At 42.4% G+C, this 14,512-nt stretch overlaps 1 protein-coding gene across 3 annotated transcripts in view; it reads right to left on the bottom strand.

Moving 5' to 3' along the window:
* Positions 1–14,512, bottom strand: part of LOC137099397 (semaphorin-6D-like) — a 144,368-nt gene that overhangs the window by 13,065 nt on the left and 116,791 nt on the right. The window lies entirely within an intron of this gene.

Below are 14,512 nucleotides of genomic sequence, written 5' to 3'. Positions count from 1 at the left end.
AAATTCAGGGCAGAGTATCACTTTATGAACATTCAAACTCCCCCTTCTTATTTCATACTTTAGTTAAATTGCTCAGAAGCAGCAGCATGTCCCTGAAATCCCGATCAAAGGGCCAAAAATACCCCCAGAAACAAAAGCTAATTTCATGCCCGGTGCTGTTGGCCGACCGGGGGCTTTATTCCCTGTTCCCTGCCTGGTCCGGGACTTTAACTGGCAACCGTCTCTAACCTCAAAGCCAGCGTTGCCATGAGGCCTCACTTTGATACAAGACACCACGGAACAAATTTGTCTTTTATGCAAAATGCTGTTGAAATGGAGCAAGGAGCCATTACACATCCAGCCACATCAGCACACACACACACACACACACACACACACACACACACACACACACACACACACTCCGTGTTTAACACACAATTTCATGTTCGCTCTTTTCCCACTTTCATCTCCGTCCTTTACTCTGACAGCTATAAATAGGATGATGGAGACACACAGAGAAACATATTATGCTAATTACAGCCCGACATGGAAATATTTCATTCTCTCTCTCCCCCTTTGTTTCTTTCTCTCCTCCGTCAGTCTCAAAGTTTCTCTCTGCTGTCAGTCTCTATTGGGAAGTTTTTGGGACTTGGGGGTGAAATCTGCCGGGTGAAGCCTTTTCACTGTTTTCAGTTTTGTGTCAATCTAAAACTTACAATGTGCTTAACCTCTTCCTCTTAATTCTTTATTTTTCCCTCCGTTGATCTGTCTGCGGCTCCTTACTGTGCTTTTGTTTTCGACTGAGCTGCTCTTCATGTCTAGAAAAACCGAATTAAATCAGTTAAATAACTGAACTGATGAGATTATAAATGTTTAGGATGTGTTCAGGTGCAGCACAGTCACTGTATTTACAATAAGTAAAATAAAAGTGAGCTAGTGCGAATATGCTTAAGAGTGTTTATCAGGATTCAGATGTGAGCAGTTACACGCTGGACTGATTAAAAACAAGCCAGAGGTGTAGAGGGGCAAGTTTATGGTGCAAACCCAGCAAGATTTAGCATAAACCTGCCTGAAAGCTACAAACGTGCATCACACCACATTTTGCAGACTACAAGCAGTTGTCCTACAGTCTTATCTACAATAATCTGTGGCATCAGCGATTATGCTGATGAGAGTTTGGAGCCGGAAGGAGAAGTTTCTCCAGGAGGAGACAACAGGACGAACGTGACATTGGAAAACAGGGTTTATGCTCCAGTATACTGAGATGTATTTCTATACTGTAAGCAAGGCGATAATAAAAATGAATTATTATTATTATTAATATTATGATATATCACAATGTTTTCAATTTCCGATTTTAGGAAAACTTGTAGTTAAAAATCTGGGTTAAAAAAATTCTATGAACCACTCAGTCAATAATATTTACATGTACAGTCTCAAATAACAGAACAGATAGTATAACGATAATAATATCATAATAAAAAAGTGTATAGATTTTTGTTTACACCCCAAATGTTAGAGAATGGTGCTGCACTCATTATCTTCCACACTAAATTAAAGATGTTGTGCAGTTAAGCGTTATCCAGAGACACATGGTGACAGATCAGACAACAAGCAGATCTGGACGCACATACGACAGCAGACCAGAGCTGAGGTTCTGGGAGAAACCAGTGAAGAAGGCGTCTGTGCAGACACAGCTGTCAGTTTTCGTTCTGTCAGACGAAACAACAAATCACTTTTCCAGTCCGACCTGAGCCTGTCAGCTAAATGTAAACCCAGGTTGCTTTGAACATCTGAACTGACGACAAACACACTTGTTTCTCTGGGGACGACAGCACCTCCAGCTCTCTGAGCAGAGATCTGTTGCTTTAAGGCTGAGGCAGATGCTCCCAAGTCAAGCTCCAGAAACTTAGACCCTATTAGCATGATCTCTCTCCCTGTGTGTCCACTGCTCTCTCGCCCACTTGTCTCCACAAGACCCATTGGTATTCACATGAAGCAAGACACTAGTGACAGAGTCTGTATGAGGAGGGAGGGAGAAAGGAAGTGACAGCGAGGTGAAGGAGAGAGAAATGACAGACGTGGATTAAGGGAGAGAAAAATGTTGGAAATGAAAAAGAGCGAGAAGTAGAATGTGTGTGTTTCTATGGAAGCATGGAATTTTTTTTCTTCATTACCATGTTCGTGAGGACACTTTGTCCAACCTACACATCTTCTAATGTCTGTTTGAGGGTTTAGACTTTTTTTAGGTTTTACAATTTAGGTTTGAACCAAGTTTATGTTAGGGTTGGATTAGACATTTAGCTGTGACGGTTATAGTTTTAGGATTGGGAATGTCAGTGACTGTGTGTGTGTGTGTGTGTGTGTGTGTGTGTGTGTGTGTGTGTGTGTGTGTGTGTGTGTGTGTGTGTGTGTGTGTGTGTGTGTGGAGAGCACTAGAAGAGAAAGGAGTCAAGTTTGACTTTTTCATTTCGACACCAAAAATGCTGGTAACACACATGATCTCTTCACTTTAAAGGTCGGACAACTCACATACACACACACACTCCTGACACACAGTGTGTCAAGTGTGTGTGTGTGTTGAATAAGAATGAAGTGGTTTCTCTGCAGCAGGTGAACATACAGACTGCTCTTCACATCCTCACCACACTGCCTGCCTTGATATCTCAGTTCAGTCTTCAGGTGTTACTCACCTAAGCTCACATCACCTGTCAATCAAACAGTGGGCAGGACCGTAAAGTTTTCCCACCTTTATTGTTGATTTCTGCATTTCAATAAAAATGAATCATGGGTCTGGAAAACTGTGCAGACGACGTGACATACAACTGTTCACTGTCACTGTGTCTGTTTCTACCTGTAATCCAGTGGCACAGGGACTTATGACAGAGGGGACTCAACAAAGATCTTCTCCTCTACAGATGCATATGCTGCAGATAAATTCCAATGCGAACCAACACAGCACTGTGACTTTACCAAAAGCCACATTTTGGCTTAATCCGCACAAACTTGAAACATTTCAAACTTTCCTTGATGCAGACCCACCTCCAGCTTGAACTCCTCTGTCACACCTACAGCACCTCACCACGGTTTAACAGCTCTCATACATATCCTGCACCACTCTAACATACTTCTCTGCCGCTCCAGTAAGTGTTGGATAAAAGTGTCTGCTAAATGATTAATTGTAAATGTAGTTGTCATTGTGACCCCAGCTCCACCCAGTTAGACATACTGGGATCTTGTCATGCTGACACTGGAGGAAGGATTGTGCTTTACCCCAGTTTCGAGCGATTAAGCTCCACATTAGTCCCTGATGTGGTGATAATGATGATGATAGCGATGGGAAGGGAAGTGCCACTAAACACTCCCTTAATGGTGTTAATGGACTGTTCACTCGACCTTTTAACGGCGCTATTCTTGTTATCAGTGTGTTTGTATGTTTGTAGATCTAATTTTATTCTCTGATTTTGCAGAAACTGCATGGGGCCATATGGGTTCAGCGGCACAGGGTTTTTTGCTGCTTGCAAACTGCCTAAGAAGCCAACGGTTAGTCAGGAGAAACACAGAGCCAAAATCCACAAATAATCCAAACTGTGTGTTGTTTGTCCGATGTTTGAAATAATGCAAACAAACCTCTGGATTCTCCATTTAAGACACGGGAAAAGTCAGAGGGGATGTTGTTAGTGAGTCCGAGCTAATTTCCTTTTGTTTCCCAGTTGAGGCACTGTTGAGGCCAGCAGTGCTACAGTGGGAACATTTCCACAGTCCTTGAAACAAAAGGCCAAAATAAGTTGTTTGTAACTCCCGTCTACATTAGCTTAGAAATGTTTCCTGCTGAAACGACTGATGACTAAGGCTCTTCCTCTTAGAATGAACGTTTTCAATCATGTCATTTAAAGTACCAAGTTGTGACTCAGCAAGGAAACAGGTCTACGTACAAACTTCAGCATCTACACGATAGAGACTGTGACTTGTGGTCTTTGAGGACAGTAAAGGGGCCGATACGGAATTCAACGTCCATGCAACGGCTGCCAGCGGTGCGACTGTGTTTCTTTCTTTCACACTGCTCATACTGTGGTAACAGTGTTCACAAACAAACTGTACTCTCACTTCTCTGCTTTGGCATATGTGGTCCCCTGCGTCTCCTAGACTTTTAGTTTAGGTTTAAAAGCTGCCATTTAGTCAGTACATTATTCAGATGCACATAATGGGAGCTGAGGGAAAAAGCATTAAACGCACTCAGAGGTGAAAATTCATTTAACTTCAAAATGGTTCCGTTCTGAGAGAGGAAGTATTTAAGTGAAATGTTCTCTTTGGGCTTTAGGTGTAAGACAGTGATTTAAAGGAAATGCAGTGGTTGCCCTGGGAAACCCGAGGTTTTAAAACTGAGGAAAATGATGACGATTTCCACCCATTTGGAACGTTATCATCCTGTTCAGAGGCTGTTTTCAGCAGCAGCACAGCTGTAAGGTTGTTACAGTTAGATAGTCCTGGTCGGCATGCTAGGCCAAAATCATGTGCTGGACGTTCTTCATCATGGTTACACGAGCATGACTGTTGAATCATCTGCTTGGGTTTAGATGATGATTGTGGTTTTTAGACGTAGCAACAGCAGTGAACAGGGAACAGCTGATGTCTCTTGTTTTAGGAAATGTCAAGTGATTACTACCAAGGATGTCCTGATCCAGTCCCTTTGGATCCAGTACAGATCTGATACGTTTAATATCAGGTATTGGCCGGTGCACATTCGAATCCGAGACATATATTTACACACAATGTATTTTTAGGAGTTGATCCAAACAAGTTATTTTGTTTTAAAAGGTTTAAAATGTTAAAGGTTAAAGTGACAATATGCTCGTACAATTGTTACACAGTGGAGCATCTAACTTCACACTCTAAGTAGTAAAAGCCACCTACAATACAGATTTCTTTCTTACAATTCTGCTCATTAGTGAAGATGAAGCCACATTTGTCTTTTTAACGGGTAAATGCAGCGTCGGCACTGGCTAAACACGAGAAGCTGCCGCTCAGTGTTTTCTACACTGATAAGCAGGCTCTTCATCATGTAGTAGCAGCTGTTCCTTCTAACCTGCATGTCTTGTTATAACTGCTTCAGTGGCCTCTTCATGTCTGTCAAAGTCCTCCAGACAAGCTTAAGTCTGTGGTGAATGTCTGAAATGTGTCGCTTTAGAAAGGGTCTGTGCTGAGAAACAAGCCCCTCACCAACAAGCAGCTTCTTCATGGAGCTAATGCTCGGTGACATCAACATGTAGTCGGTCATACTATAGGAGAGGACTTAGTTTCCTAGATGTTACCGTTGGTTCATTGAGATCTACACACCTTGTTCTTGGTGCGATCTTTGTTGGTTGTCCTCTCCTGGGGAGGGTAACAGAGAGTCGACTAGCAGAATCCAAACTCTGAGCTGAGTGAGCATCCCTCTTCCAAGATTTTCAAAGATCTTTCTCCCGGCCATGATACACTTGTAGAAAACTGTTTTCAAGATCAGACTTTAATAATCTGATAGAACTTTGCTTTGATGTTTTCTTCTTGACTTAGATTTTTGCTGCCTTGTACCTCACTTGTAAGTCGCTTTGGATAAAAGCGTCTGATAAATGACTAAATGTAAATGTAAATGTAATCAAGCTCCAGGTTTGTCTTCTTTAAATAAGGCAGGAGCTCTCAGACTCACAGCTGATTGTCATCCCATTGATTCAAACTCTTCTCCTTTTCAAATGACTAGATAATCTAAGAGGTGCACATACTTTGGCTCCATACAAATATTAAATAATGGGCCATTATCGAAAAGTGGGCTCCCTTCATCTAGTTTTATATTTATTTATTTATTTATATTTAGATTATATTTATGGAAGAATTTTAAAGCTTCACAAACTTTTAGGCGCCAATGTATTTGACGTCAGTAGAGTTGTTGCTCTCATATTGACACAGAGACAAACACTTGAAATTGTCTCAGCGTCAGACTCTGAGTCATGTACGTATGTGTAGGTAACCGTCTCTCGCAGTCTCTCGCTACCTTTTGCCCACACACTCAGGTATCTGATAGGGTGAAACACCTCCAACTGTGTGCTTCCTTGTTGTTGATTGATTGCTGCTGAGCTCCATATTGTGTTTTTATCGACCGGGTCAATCAATGTGGGCGTCTCGCTGTGTGTGTGTGTGTCTGTGTCTGTGTCTGTGTGTGTGTGTGATGCAGAGGCAATGCAGACTCTTGATTGGCTGAGTCAATCAAGACTGATGAAAGAAGGTCAGCAAAGAGACAGCACGGAAAATGTTCTCACACACACGGAAGCAATCAGGTAGATCACATATAAATCAGTTCACAGTGTGTGTGTGTGTGTGTGTGTGTGTGTGTGTGTGTGTGTTAGTTAACTTGTTCAGTGCAGCACATGAGCAGTGATCAGCCAAATATTTTTCTGAAATCTAGAACTCTATAAATTAACTACACAAGTATAAAAAGTAGAATAAGATGTGAATTATATGATGATGACGAAGTGATTTTAGTTTTTAGAGATAATACTATAACTTCACCAGAGTTCAATGGGGGGCAATGTTGGCTCAGTTGGTGGAGTGGCCGCCTACCAACCATAGGGTCGGAAGTTTGTGCCCTGCTCTTCCCAGCCACATGTTCAAGTGTCGCTAGGCAAGACACTTAACCCCCAACAGCCCATCCCCATCCCCAGCTGCGTAGAACCAAGACCAGTAGTAATTGGGAAGTCAGGAGTGAAAACGGTGCCAAATCAACATGCGGACAAAATGATCCGCTGTGGCGATCCTGAATTCACGGGATAAGCCGATGGCACCAAAAAAAAAAAAACATTATTTGACGGTAGTCCACCTGTGACAGAGTATGACCAGTCAGGAGGTAGTTTAGAAAGGTACACACCTGAGGAAAGAACATACCACAAGTCAGGACAAAAAACAAACCAAGTAGCCCAGGAAACTCTCGGTAAACCTCCACAATAACATTCTAAGCTGAGGCACAGATCAGGATCCAGATAATACAACCATTTCTAAAGCTCTGAGTGAACCACTGAGAACAGTGGCCTCAGTGTAATAGAAGAAGGAACCATCTGGTCTCTTTCTAGTGATCAGAGAGGTCACCAGGATCCCAACAATCTCTATGAACTTCAGAAGTTCAGAGATGGGAATAGTAATTGAAACCTGAACCTGGGGTAATGGTTCACGTTTTAGCATGTGATCCAAAGCAAACAGCCAAGCCAACACTGAAGTCACTTCAGGACAAGTCTCTGGCTGTCCTTGAGTGGTCAAGCCAAAGCCTTGATTTAAACCCCACAGGCGAAACCTGAAGGTTCACAGACTCCTCATCTAATCTGATAGAGCTTTAAAGGTTCTGTCAGAAAGAATGAGAACGTCTGAACCAACAGGATCCATAGCTGAAATTAGTGCCATAGAGGCTTCTACAAAAAACTGATTTAAGGGTCTGACTGCATGTGAATGAGAGCTTAGAGTTTTTGATAAGAGTGGAGCTGTCTGACTACTTTCAGAAGCGATGGTACGAGTGCTTAGTAAGTGAAGGACTCTGTTTTCATTCTGATCTTTATAGTATGATTGGGAAAATTGGTGGATAGTGATATTTTGGGGGATTTACACAATCACATTCTCCACAGGCTGGACGCTGGCAAACAAAACAAAACTGGCTGGAATTCATGTAGTGAAGCGGCTTTTATTCCTTTCCTCATTGCGCGGAGTCGGGGAGAAGATGAAGATAATTAGCGTCAACACAACTGCTTTTGGCTGCTTCATCCCGCCTGTTCGGCGCGAGCCCCACGACACACTCGGCCCATTTGTAAGAGCTCCAGCTCATTAAAAAACACTTACACGAGCGATGATGGCTCTTTTGCCTGCACACACACAAACACAACATAGCCAAACAATTGGTACACACACCATCTCACACACTTCACAACACTTTCACTTTTTGTTCTTGCACAGAACCACATCAGAAACACTCGTAGACTGTAATAACACTCTTTGTGTCTTTGCTACACACACACACACACTGTAATTAGGATATCGTCTCTTATGCAGAGTGGAGAGCTGAAAGTGAGCTTGTTGATTTCTATCACAGAGATAAAGACTCTGTTTAATAAAGTCTCTCTGGGTGCAGTTATCACCGACGACCTACTGCTCGACAACATAAAACCACAATAAACTACACTTTAGTTTGTCTTTTGTTTAGTTTGTCTTTGTCCCGAACACTTTCAGATGTACTTCATGCTTTTTCTCAAATCGAGTACAAGTACTTACATTTGAGTAATTGCCAATAACGAGTATGGATACGAGTACTTGGATACTATGGATATGAGACACTGAGCAGACCCTGCTGGTCCAAATATTAGTGGAGATACACCTGTAGACTAGCCAAGACTTTCAAAGACTGGACAGTTTACACAGACTGTCACAGATTTCTAGACTGTGACAGTTTGGAAGGAAAAACAACTGACACTGACTGCTCAAAGGTAGATATCAGAAAAAAATTACACGTTTTCCTCTGCAAAAACAAATATGGTGGTGACCAGGAACAACTTCTGCTGAAAAGAACAAAAACACAACAAAGACCCGATGATCAATGCTACTATCCGGACAACCTACACATCATTCTATACCTCTGTTCTGTATCTTGCAGCCCCAGAGTAGCAGCTCTTCCCATGTTAAGAACATTTAAAATGTTAAAGATTTAACATTTACAGGGGGGAGCAGTCGGTTCTCAGGGAAACAGCAGATCAGTGCATCTAAGCTTTGACTCATTGGCCGGAGTAGCTGAAGTTTAAATCACTCAGCCTCCCCTTCAGAAGAGACTCGTTGGAGACTCGTTGTCTGCTTTGAATGTTATCACGCCATTAAATGGCCATCATCAGTGGGACCATTGTGGTTTGTTACTAGAACCCTACTTCATCTTTTCATCACCTTTGTCACCATGGTAACACTAATGTACACAGGCTAGAAATGTCATCAAACTCCATATTTTGATAACAAATCTACACAAAAATTTAGAAAACATGTCCTAAAGATGCCAGTAGTAAAGATGTTTACTAGTGGGTAGGTGTGATTTGACCTTCTGGATGATAATTAAGGGAGTGATAATAACAAATAACTCCTAGTATAAAATAAAAGATTGGTAACAATAATAATAAATAAATATAATAAATAAATAAATAAATAAAAATCTGACCAATTACTTTCAGGTTTTGGAAACTCCGAGCTAACAGAGTGTCAAGGTTTGACATACAGCTGTACTCAAAAAGCAACATCTGTTGTGAAATGGATGTGGCATTTTAGAAAGCAGATCTTTAGGAGCAACCGAGGTGAGATGGAGATTCACCTGGAGCTTTTTTAACACCGTTTGCTTTTTCACTTTACTTCAAGCAGCGAAGAGGATCTAATGGTGGCGTCCTGACCTCCTTCACCTAGCTGCAGCCTCTTTTCACTCAGACACACTTGTCAATGCAGCTCATGCTTTTACTCACTCCACCTCCCCGACAGACAGACACACACACACGCACACACACGCACACACACGCACACACACACGGTGCCTCAGAGCTGACATTTCTGCTCTGTCATCAACACTGGATCTCAAAGTATCAGGCAAACAGAGGAAGTGCAGCTTTGCAGTTGTGTGGAAGTGAAAATGTGCATCATATCCAGTAGAAAGCAGGGCAAGGTGTGTTTTTGTGTCAAAAGTGTGTGTGCGCGACCACTCTGGATAAAAACGCTAATGCACTCTGTGGATAGATGGTGTGTATTTACGTTGTGTGGACACATTTTAGTTTGATCCAATCATAGCAAAGAAAACTCATCTGGTCGTTTTATCGTTTGAAATACAGGTTAGAATCATGTTTAAGATATAGTTTCAGTTTGTCATTAATCTGTTCAGTGATACGATATCAGTCATTATTATGCTTACAGTTTTCTTCAGTAGACCACCTACTACATACCATTCAGCCCATTACAGTAGGTTAATCATTGATACCTGCGGTGATTGAACGACACACAGCAGCCGTAGTAAATACGACAGGAGGAGATGTACTTGGCAACATCATTTAAAGCATCAAACTCTATTCACAACCTTTCCCTAAGACTAAAACCGTTTCTGGTATAGCTCCATGTTTTGGCAGAGTAGAATACTTAAGTAAAAGTACTGACCTAAGCAAAAGTCCTGCAAACTGAGTGAGTGAGTGTCCTCCAAAAATCAGAAAAAAAATAAAAAATCAGACTTGTGGAAGAGCATGTTCGATTTGAGACTTATTTAAATGTCATGCTGACTTTTGCTGTTGTGTGATAAGATGCTTAACACTTAAATTAGGCAGCGTTTGAGCTGCTAAGGATCCTTTAAATGCCGAAGTCTCACTTTCATGTTAGTAAAGACAGAAGAAGCTGTTGTGTTGAACGTGATGCGAGTTAGAGCATCGACTCCCTCTGGGAGAGGAGCAGCTCAGTGTCGGGACACAAACTTTGTCGTTCGCCAGAAGTCAAGTTAAACTCATGCGTTGCAAATGTCTGCTAAAGCGATTAAAATTCAGCACATTGAATCTTTGATGTATCACTTGGTGGTTTCTATGCTTTTAAACATTTCGAAGGATTACATGCTTCCGTTTCAACCTCTCTCAGGCTCATTAAACCCTCTCAATATGCTTTGGATAAAACAGTTGTTTTATCGAGAACATGCTGTTGTTCACAGGGCCACAGATACCACTGAGGATACTGAGAGCCTTGATGGGTCTGCTGGGCATTTGGAGGGTTTATATATACGTCATATAGTACAGAAAGGGCTTTGAAAGATTGGTGATTCTGGTGTTGGATAAAATAACATACACACACAGAAAAGGACAAGTGATGCTCCAAACTATCCAAAATGTGCTGTGGAAGTAAGACACAGGACCCTATAAATCATGAAGTGAAACAATATTCGACATGGCTGAAGTGGTGCAACAGGTACAATCTGTACAGCTACACATGTAGTTCTGTGAGTTCAGGCAGTCTGTGGGTTCTAAATGTTCCACCAAGATAAAGCTACAGTTGGTCCTTTTTTTGTATCGTCAGTAGAGATATTCTTCAAATCGCAGCTTAAAGCTACAGTGTGAAACTAACAAAAGACTCAGAGTCAGTGCTCTCTGCTCTGATTCAGATTTACTAGGTAGTTACAGTTAGACAATGTAATAAACTTAGTTATAAACATACTAATCAAGGGGAAATTGTCGCTCTTCTCTAATTAGTCAGTAGGAGACTTGCTCAAAAGGCCTATAGAAACGAACATCTCTGCACTGATGCCCGTGCTGTGCCACACCTCTCTGCATTGGGATGAGCACCGGTGACTAAGTGACAACTGATGCACACAGTAACTTTAATATAGAGAGCTGCTGTCAAAGGCTTCAGGGCTGCAGAGATACTCACTTCTTCTGTATCTTTAACATGTTTGTCATTTATTCACATTCAGTATATTTGTCCTTATTCCTCTGAGACTCTTTTACTCTAAAAAAATGGTGACCTTGTTTGATTGCAGTGAGTTATGACACTGGCTGCAGGTCAATATAGAGTAACGTAAAGCTTCAGGTTAAGCTCAGCCAACAGTTTTTCCAGTTTTGTGGAGGAAGTCATTCCTGACCTCACTCACACCTTTGGAACCGGATAAGTCACTGTGAGCCAGGCCTCATCAGCCAACATCAGTGTTGGGCCTCATTCACACTCCCTGCAGCAGGATCGACATCTGGTGGACGGACCAAAGCCAGAGGAGAGGAACGCATTCATTAACATGTTGCAGACTGTCCACATACATTTGTCGTGTTTAAAATAATGTGCACCTCTTATGTGAGAAGTAGATGCTCTACTGTCATTTTTAACTCCCCGCGAAGTCGACGTTAGGGACATCAAACCCATCAAGTCAACAGGAGAATAAACTTCATGTCCTGGATCACCAACATAACAACAAGTCATGTAAAGGTCACAGCAGACAGCATTCATGTTGTCCAAGAACCATCACATTTTGCATTCGCAGAACTAATTCTGCACAACGTCAACTGTCATCTAATATAAAACTACACTGTAATAGCAAACTGTGGCAAATGGCCAATTTATGTCCATTCAGAGGTAAACCGAGCCCCCGGGGGCCTCCCCCACAGTGCATTAAATAACCAATTTGCAGCCAGAACGTCATTATGGGACTAGTTCCCTGCCAAATGATGTCATTACAATAACGACAGCCACTTGAGCGTGATGCTGCAGATAGATACGGGTGCACGCTGGCTAAAATATCAGTCAGTCATTGTGTTCGGAGTCCTTCATGCCCGGCTGCCTGACACCATGAAGTTAATGCCTCAGACGCCGTTATGGAAGAAGTCAGTCTGTCAGTCCTACTGTATAATGGCACCACCGCCATTTACTGCCTTAATCTGTGCATATTTGAGCTGGAGTTCCACAATGAAAGCGTGAGGAATGAGTACGTTAGCAAACGTGGCTAATGACATCAAGCGTGCACTTCTACTGTGCTACGGTGTCATTAAGACCCTGGGTAAACCCTGCAGGCATCAATAAAATCTAAAACTTAAATGACACGGTTAATCACGACACAATTAGTGTGAGTCAAGAGATGAATTGGTGGAAGTATGTAAATGATTCCGCCAGCATCGAACGAGTGTCCCGCTGCTTTACATCTGCTGCTCCTGTAATCATGTCAGTCAGTCGAGGCTAATCACCTCACAGCAAGGTGCAATTCTGCCTGCAAACTCATATTTATGGGGGGAAAATTCAGACAGGAAGTGATTGTTTTATAACCTGGTATGTAAGTGACTGCAGGCTCTCGGTCGACTCTCACACCCTGCTGCTATTTCAGTGATTAGGGAGACAAATGAAAGGTGGCAAACCTACAGCTAAAAACACCTGAGCTCACTGGAAACATGGTGTGAGGGTCGAGTTTTAGCTCTCGAGGTGCAATATAAGCTTTAAAATGTGCTGTGCAGGTATGTTCTACCTCTCTTCTTTTGGAGCTCTCGCTCTTAAAAAAGAAAAAAATCAACTACCTGCTGCTGCTGCTGCAAAACCACACAGAAGAAGATGTTGCAGAACTCTGTAAGATCCACTTGTTGGTTCATCATCAGGGCAGAGACTTTAATTCTGAAGAGTCCAGCTTTACGTTTTAAGCCAAATCATGCAGCGGCTGATTCCTTCAGAACACCAACTATTCAGAGCTCCACACTTTTTCATAACAGCTACTTTTCATTCCAGTAGACTAACTGGCCTTCATCTAGATGCCAGGTGAATTCTTATGTTACTTTGCAGAATACAAAAGTAGACGCTCGCTGAGCTCAGAGGACTCAGGGGCTGAGAGCTCAGCTCTTTAAAAAAAGCTCCTGTGAACTTCAGGGGTATTTTGTCCAGAAGCTGCAGCTGTATAATCCAACTGACACTGGAGATAATCAAGAACACCTAGTAGGACAAAAGTTTGAATTTCAAATTGAGTCTAAAATTGAAACTAATCACTGATCTCATACATTGTCTCTTTATCCTCTCTATTCATTGAACTCTTCAGACCGTTCTGAACCTGTTTTGTTCACCTTCCTCCTCCTGCTGACACCATGCAGCCACTTAAGTTCATCTCAAGCGTTCGTGAACGACAAACTCAGCTCATGTCAAGTAGATTACATATCAGAAATGTCTCATTCTGCTCCGTCCTGCCGCCTCTCTTTTTAATCACAGTAATGCAGCTTATAGAGGCTTAATGGGATTCACTGCGTGGGTCTGCTGTCGCCGTGTGAATGACAAAAGCTCGGCTGGTTTACAGGCAGCGCTCCTGACAGTCAGGTAGCAGCAGAGCAACAGCCATGAATACAGATTAGGCAGCTCGGAGAGGAGCCGCTTTGATCTGCAGGATTGTAATCTAGTTGAGGGTAATAATGTCAGAGTGAGCGAGAAGCTACTGTACATCAGCACGAGTCAGTGGAGCCGTAATAACAGAATCCCTTCCGGTTCAGGCTGTTAGCAGAAAGTGGCATAAATGAAAAGGTACTCCAGGTTCTCTCTGTGGCTTTGATTTGATCTTTAACTTTTAAGAAATTCTCAGTTCTCATTCTACTACAAGCTCAATAACCGCTGCCCTTCACTGAGGGAGGAAGTGTTCACGATTTGGACACTGCAGATCTTGTGCACATCCACTCGTCTTTAGAAGAGACTCAAACTGTTTGGGCTCCTCATGAATCCTCCAATGGTTCTTGACTCACTAAGAGTTTCATGCTGGGCATTCCCTTCTTTCCTAGTTAATGACAACCACCCCCCCCCCATTTAACAGGCAACAGTGCTCAGTCGTGAAGTGCCAGGCTTCAACTTCACCCATTTCCCTGAACAATGTTAAATAGCCATGAAGGAAGCTCAACACGTCCTGCAGAACTTTCACATTAAAAATCTCTCAGCTTTGTTGTTGGCCACAGCAGGAAGTCAGACACAAGCCTCTAAAAAACGCTACGCTACCTGTGCTCAGCTGGAAGCTACAGTGGACAGTCTG

The sequence above is a fragment of the Channa argus genome, chromosome 1 (genome assembly GCF_033026475.1).
Source record: "Channa argus isolate prfri chromosome 1, Channa argus male v1.0, whole genome shotgun sequence".
NCBI lineage: Eukaryota > Metazoa > Chordata > Actinopteri > Anabantiformes > Channidae > Channa > Channa argus.
This window is presented reverse-complemented; position numbering and strand designations above follow the sequence as displayed.